General features: G+C 34.8%; 1 long non-coding RNA gene across 1 annotated transcript in view; it reads left to right on the top strand.

The window, feature by feature from the left end:
* Positions 1 to 2,003: 2,003 nt before the first annotated feature.
* The window catches only part of LOC116630464, a 44,812-nt gene continuing 38,698 nt past the window's right edge, over positions 2,004 to 8,117 (top strand). Inside the window, exon 1 of the long non-coding RNA XR_004298975.1 lies at positions 2,004 to 2,127. This is a non-coding gene — a long non-coding RNA (uncharacterized LOC116630464). The remainder of the gene's footprint in view (positions 2,128 to 8,117) is intronic.

The following is an 8,117-nucleotide window of genomic DNA, read 5'->3' as shown; positions in this document are numbered from 1 at the left end:
AGTTGCTGGAAAGAAACAGGATGACTGATAGGCCATACGATCAGGCTTAACTCCAGTCCAGTTATACACACACATGCATTGCACACACACACACACACACACACATTCAAAAGAACTATGTCCATCCAAAAGGCAACTGATCAGTATAAAAATAAAAATAAAAGTCATATAGGCTGCTGTTAACAGTACCCATTCAAACACTCTGTATGGTAGAGAAAGACTCATCTCTCAGCCATCGGGTATTTCCAATCCAAACGGCAAGGCTGTTCCTCCAGTGGAAATGGATGGAGGTGATGATAGCTGATAGACTACTGATTTCTGGTGCCATTGGCAAACCCCTTACTTTTTGAGAGAGGTGTGTTAAGCCACCTTAGAATGAGGCAATTCCATATTTAATTCATTTAACTCCTTTTGTTCAGATTCTACTCTGAAATAGCATCTTCCTGATTATGATTTAGTTTTACCTACAGAGCTTGACTATAGAGAGAGAATACAATACTAGAACAGAATATTCTAGTACCATATGATAGTCCCCATTCTAATTGCAAATTAATACATTGACAGCCTGGCATCAGTCCCTCAAAATTTTATGCATCCTAGTTATCCTAAAGAATTTTCTTAAGGCTATCTTTAGGATAATGTTGGACCTTTAGAGAAAATGGACAACTTAATCTGGACTTTATCTGGTTCTGTCTGGCTCCAGGAGGTTTTCCCTTAGATGACACCATTATCACTTTCTTCTCTTTTCCTATTCATTTCTACTTTGAGCAGTAAGAAAGTGTTCTCACCATTATGTTTCCATGAAGTTTTTCTCTTCCTCTATTCTTAAGCAAGAGAAACATGTCTAATTGTCCTAATGTCAACCATATGCATTATCTAAGTCAAAAAATCATTCTCTTTAAAACACACACAAATTGTTACTTTTAAGAACTTAAAAGATTTCACTCAATTAACACTAAATCAGTTTCATCGTAGAACTAATATTGTACCCTATGAGAAATACAATTTGCATTCCATTAGTTCATATTCTTAAAATGCTTCAAATGGAAATGTCTTTGAGTGTTAAGTATTTTAGTCTCCTGAAGGCTTGTTATTTATCATTAATGCTTCATCAAGAAATGACTTTTTTATAACCTAGTTTTAAAATTCCATCAATAAGTACAAAGCTTCACAATAGGTCCTTGAACCTCCATTCTCAATAATAAGTAACATTTATCTCTGTGTTTTATACACATTATATGGAATTAGAGCCCCCCGTAGACACATTAGATTAGGAATTATAAAACCAATGTGGCATGCAGTCATTGTCCTGATATTTTCAAACCATCAACAAAGAATGGAAAAAGGGGCATCTGGGCCCTGACCTACCATGTGGGACCATATTATGCAGCAGGATATCTCTATAAGAGTCACTAACTAGACTGCCTGTGTAAAGTTAGATAAGGGGTAAGCTTAATAGTGAGAAACTCTATAAATAATTATGCAGTTCACCAAGCAAGGTAACACTGCACCCTGCAGGGTCTGAATCAGATGACTCAGTATGTGAAGAAAAATATTTGTATTTAACTGGAATTTAATTTAGTTTCACATTCTCACTATAGGTTAATCTTCCTTAAAAGTAGGTCACTAAATTGGTAGTGTTTTGAAGTGTTAATTTCTTTTCCATGTCTGTCATGTCTGTAGACCAACTTTTGTAGTTTATAGTGTAAATCCACACTGATCCAGACTAATTTGAGGGGTTAATTCCATGGTGATCAATGAAATGGCTAAAATGAAGACTACTGTCTAACTGTTAACAAGAGGATTTCAAGTAAAGGTCCTTCAAAATCTAATTTAATGAGAAGGGATTCATATGTAATTAACTCCATCATTCTTAAATATGTGTTAAAAACTATCTCTAAATAAATATTTTCTGAAGTTAAATATATACGTCTCCCTTCTTGTTTTATCAAAAAGTTTTTTCTTTATAGATATTTTCCGAGAAATCTTCAGATCAACCTGGATCCAATTTTCTTAACTCATAAATGGTTTTTGAGCGCACAGTGGATGGTGGACATTTATATTATGTCTCCTTACAAGCAGACAACGTCATACAGAATCAGCGAGAGCTTCTTGCTGCCTTGAAAGGTACGTCAGTTTTTGCATCCATCAGAAGAGCAACCTTCATCAATATTTTTATCATTACCTTATTAATTTCCCTCCATTACTCCCAGTAATCTCTAATTATAGAGCCAGGTAATGCTATGATAAGTTCTGCTGGTTAGTAGAGATGTTTCTAATCCAACTGACAAATATCCTCTAAAACATTTGAGCTCTTAAATTAACCTGGTAAGTCATGCTTCGTAAGAGCCAGTGAATATCCCGGTTCATTTTGGCAACCCAAGGAGATTTTTTATAATCTGGAAAAGGTTAAGAGATGCAGCTCCGGTTCCTAGGACAGTATTTGACATACACTGACCTTACCCGAGAAAAAGCTATTCTTCCCTAGAATCTCAAGGCAAATACATGATTCATTCTGTATCATTAGGCTGTGTACATAGAGTACAGAAAAAGGTGTTGGGAAGAGAGAACTAGTATTTATTGAACAACTATTTTAGCTGTCCAATAGCTATAATATTCTAGCAAGTGATGGCGTTTTACACAGGTAGGCTTATTTCATACTCACAAAAATTCTACAAGGTAGATAGGGTCAATGTATCAATTCATTCCACGAATAAACATATATAGCTGATAACACTCTATTGTATAATGAAATTTGCTATGAGAATAGAACTTAACTGTTCTCATACATATACAAAAAGAGATAAATATGTGAGATGATGGATGTGTTAATTAACTAGATAGTGGGGGAGAATCCTTTTACAGTGTATACATACATCAGATCACCATGACGCACACCTTAAATATCTTACAATTCTATTTGTTCATTATACTTCAATGAAGCTGAGATTAAAAAAAGAAAGGAAGAAAAACTCAGAGATAATAATAACTTGGCTCTAGGAGAAGAGAGATTTGAGCCAGGCTCTTTATACTATATAGGTTTCAACATGGTGGACTACATAAAAATAATTTTTATTTGGTATATCAAGACACACATAAACAGACACACACACACACACACACACACACACACACACACACACACACACCCATGACAGCAAAATAAAAAGACAAGTGAGAAACTGGGACAAAAATGATTTTTAATTTATGTCACAAAGAATTAATATCCTTAATATATAAAGGGCTTCTAAAATAGAGAAGAAAATAATCAACAACACACTGGAATAATGGACAAGAGATATGAATAATGAGATCGTAAAAAAGGATCACAAGGCATGTGGCTCTCAAATATGTGAAAAGATGCTCAATATCACATATAATCTAAAATCCACTGAGATATACTTTCTCATCTAATAGACTGGTAAAATTCAAAATTTTGTTATTATTTACTAGTGATGCAAAAATCTAGATTTTAATGGACATACAGTCCATTTTTATAAACATGTAAATTTACAGGAAAAAAAAGAAATGGAAAGGAAAGCTTTGTAGTAAAAGAAATTTAAGACATCTATGAATCAGTTGCAGAATTTGGAACTTATCTCGATCTGAACCTGAAAGTTAAAAATATTTATGAGACAATTAGGAAAATTTGAACACTGGCTAGATGATTATAAAAATAAATTATTGGTAAAATTTATGTGTGATAATGGTATCATGAGGATTTTTTTATTATTTTGTATCTTATATTGTAAAGAAATATACTGAAATATTTATGAATAAAATGATACAATGTTTGGCATTTGCTTCAAAATAGTCCAGGGCAAGCAGGCAGTGGAGGATGCAGTGGAGTTTATAAACCAAAATCAACTATGAGTTGATCGTTACTTAAGTTAGATGATAATTATATTTATCGCTACCTTTTTATGTTGCTGAAATTTTCCACAATAAAAATTTTTTTCAGAGTGTCAAGGCAATACGTGTTAAAAATAAATATAGTTGTCCTTCTGAAGCTCACTTGACTATAGTAAATATCAAATTTTTTTAATTGTGATAAAAAATGACAATTTCTCTACCAAACTCTGAAAGTCTGAAGACAAAGACAAGGTTTATTTTTTCAGAATTGCATAACAGACAACTTCTAGTTCAAGATGAAATCCCTTGTGTTTCACGTCCACAAGCCATTTCCCATTATTGATATACTCTCCCTAGGTCCTCTCTTCCTGTATTCTGCACGCTTCTCCTTCCTTACTCTCTGTTTACCTTATTCTGGGCCCCACCAACCCTTCTCTCAGCAGTCGTCCTAGGAAATTAAAAAGTTCTTAATGCACATTAATTAAATTCTCTCTCTTTTTCTCTCCCTGTTAATTGGGGGACTGCCCTGAGAATCATCTTTATATACACAGAGTGACTGTGAAATTATTTCTTTTAAGGAAATCTTTCCCCACATTTACATCAACACTTTGCTATAAATGTATTGCTTTATGTATTAAATAGATGTATATTTTTAAAATCTTAGTGTTTTGATATAGTCATTGACCTATAGCATTCATATTTCACAGCATCAGTTTGTTAGGAATGAATTATATTTTTTATTTAGATTTTTTAATTTATAAAGACTTATTTTGGTCACTGTTAGGAAAAATATATGTAAGAGGTTATGCATCAAATATATGTATATACGGAACATACGTATGTCATCAAAGAAACAATTATCTTTAAGTAGTTCAGAATTAGAAAGTCATCACATAACATATAGTAAACTTCTCATCTTTTATGCTTTGATTTTTAAAAAATCACTTTATATCATTTTCATCATTTTATTTCCCCCATCTTCTTCCAAAATGTAATGTATTGAGACATTACAACTGCCCAAGTTTCAACTTACTGGAAAACTTCTGTATGATTTTATAGTTAACTTTAATTATCTGTAGCAACTTTTTGTGCTGTGCAGAATTATTCATAACTGCCATATCAAAAGTCATCCTTATTATTTCAACAAAAATTTATTGAGTTCCAGGCAATGTGTTAGTTCCTGACAATACAGAGGCATCACTTCTTTTCCCTCCATCCCTGAGGATCTCCACACAGCATCTTGTCTCTCTCCCAGGGTGTTCAGCTAGTGCAACTCTAACTTCCCCTGCAGCTTCTATAGTTTGGATCAAGAAGGTGCCCTTGATTCTTTTCTGTGTTTCTTTAGTGCAGGAAGCCCTTGACTCTTTTGGAATTCCTGCATCTCAGAAGTACACCATTTATTTCTGTTCACTTGTTTTAGGCTTGGGCAATTTTTTTTATATTGCTTCTGGAAAAAAAAGTAAAATGTGTTCAAGGGAAGATCCTCAAGCCCAAATGCAAACTTACACACTAAACTATTGCTTAGTTTAAAGGGAGGCGAGTGGCATCCTTGGAAAGGCTAACTATAGACAGAACAGTCATTTTTAGAAGAAGCTAGAAACAGCATCATAACTTTTGGGAATGGTCCACAATGAATTTGCTTCCATGATGTCATGTGTCCAATATTAGGTCACCTGGTAAGTGTTGGAATACATTTTTTTGCCACAGTACAAGGAAGTTTCTTTTCACCATATGCACCTTAGCTGATTAGTTATCAAATTCACTAGTGTAATTGAATGTGAAATGGGAAAACAAACCTAATTCCTTTTTCCTAGAAGCAAGTTCTTTTTGAGAAATAGCACCCCATTAAGCTAGCTGGTTTGGAAAAGACTCAGTAACTTTTTATTGGAGCCCTCCCAAAGACAATAGCGACATTATTCCCCATGGTTTAGGTTCTTTCCTAGTTCCTCTTACTCTGAAATTTCTGATTTAATGCAAAAGCTATGTCACACATTTTAGTCCTGAGGGGAATTGACCTGTTTTTTTTTACTTTCTTCAGGGAGTTTATTTTTCTCCACTCCCCCTTCCCCCACTTGTTGGGTATTTCTCACCAGCTACACTCCTCTAAATCCTTGTTCTGGCAGGGCTTGCCAGCTGTCTACTGAGGATGCATCTGATCTTGGCCCCTGTCTGTCATTCGGCCTTTTTACAATGGTCCCAGTTAAACATGTTGTGTAATAAAAATAAATAGGTTTGCCTCCCTGAGTGCTATGACTCACCCTCATTAAAGCCACTGCTGCCTTAAAGGACACTGATTTTACCTTTCTCTTCAGAGTAGAAAAGCTAACACATGTGTACTTTTCAATAGAATTAGGGACAGAAGATTCTTGTGTTTTAGTTAATCCACATTTATGGATCACATCCTACATGCATGGATCAGGAACATGCAAAAAAAAAAAAAAAACTGCATAAAGGGGAAAAAAAATCCACCCAACTATTTCATTCCAGCGTACTTAGATTTAATATCAACAACCTGAAATCCACAAATCTTTCAGGAGTTGGTATCTCAGGAATCCCTTCAGCTGTGCATTCTTGGCTTTCACAACCCTGAACAGAATATATATTTTAGTTGCTTTTGCTTTCCTGTGGTCACGTTCTCTTCCTACCCCCCTGCATGCCTCTCACAGCTTCTGCTACTTCTCTGACAAACCGTCCTAGGTGCTGGATACACTTCGGCAAGTTCCCCTCCCCCCAGCTCCCATATGTCCAGATTTCTGTAAATAGTGTGTGCATTATACTTGAGTTCTTTTAAATTATAAATTATTAATACTAGCTGGAAAGTATTAAACAGCTACCTCTATTGTTTTGTTCAGGACCTGTCTGAGTAACTGATTTTATAAAGGAATGAACATGAATCTAAGGGAGAAAAGTTCTTTTAGGAATTTGACCATTTGTTTTATGATTTTCTATATGTTATATAATTCATCCTAGTAAATTTTCAGATATATTATTTGCATGTTATACACAGATGAACCCAAAAAAAAAAAGCCACTGTGTAGTATTGATAAAAGTTAATACTAATTAAGACACAGATGGAAATTTTCTTTGAAAAAGCTGCTTTTAAAATATTCATTATAAGCAAAATCAACCTTTTAGGAGTTTTTTTCCTAGTATTCAAGTAAATGTTCCTACCTTGAAACCAATCCCTGGGTCTATATGGGCAAATCATTTGTTTAAGTAGTATGCAGTAATCCCAGACAGTTATCTGCCAATTGTTACACATTGAGGCCACTCGATATAGACAGTCCTTTCTAAAAGGAGAACGGAGAGGCTGATTAACAGTTTGCATCAGTGGCCAAGTGCACACACTTAGAGGGCAAAATAGAACTTTAAATATGTACGCCAGAGAGTAGATAAAAAAATAAATAAAGGAAATTCTAAATTATAGCTTTACATGCTAAAGGTCAGGATTCTTTAATAGAAACTTCCTTTGTGGGTCAGCGATTCTCCTTCCATTTTTTTGGCTCTTAAAGCACTGTTTCTTTAGAATAGAAAGTTAAACAAAATTCAAAATAGAAGGTTAAATTTCAAGATGATGGGCTATTACCACCTATTTTGCATAAAAATAGCTATCTCACCAGGAAGAGAATTGGCCTTGGCTCTAACTAGTTTCTCAAACTGTTTTCCCAGGATCTCTGGAAAACTTGAAAGGAGACAGGACATACAACCTCAGGGTCAAAATTTCCACAATAATGTTTTCAAATTTGTGTTTTTATTTTAATGATAATCTTTTAAAAAGTACCAGTTATAGAAGATCTCTTTTGTGTATACATTCTTTTTTAAAGATTTTATTTATTCACTTGTCAGAGAGAGAGAGAGCAGCAGGCAGAAGGAGAAGCAGGCTCCCTATGGAGCAGGGAGCCCGATGTAGGGCTCCATCTCAGGCCCCCGGGATCATGACCTGAGCCGAAGGCAGACACTTAACCGACTGAACCACCCAGGTGTCCCTTGTGTATACATTTTAAATAAAAAGATGTTTCCATAGGTTAGGAGGTCTGCAAGTAGTTTATTTTCTACCCCTCTTTAAAAGGGGGGTCTATACCATGACTCAAGTTTGATACTAGCTTTTGTAAAGGAAATGAACAGATTGGTTCCTGCTATGTTACAGGACGACAGAAACTGAAGAGAGAACAAAGACACATGATGGGAACTATCAAGGGAAAATTGCACTAGAGAAAGTTTAGCAAGGAAGGCTTTATTTAAGAGTATTGTAACAGGGATCACGA

This window comes from Phoca vitulina, unplaced genomic scaffold, assembly GCF_004348235.1.
Source record: "Phoca vitulina isolate PV1807 unplaced genomic scaffold, GSC_HSeal_1.0 scaffold4, whole genome shotgun sequence".
Lineage (NCBI taxonomy): Eukaryota > Metazoa > Chordata > Mammalia > Carnivora > Phocidae > Phoca > Phoca vitulina.
The sequence above is the reverse complement of the archived record's forward strand: the minus strand, read 5'-3'. Positions and strand labels throughout refer to the sequence as shown.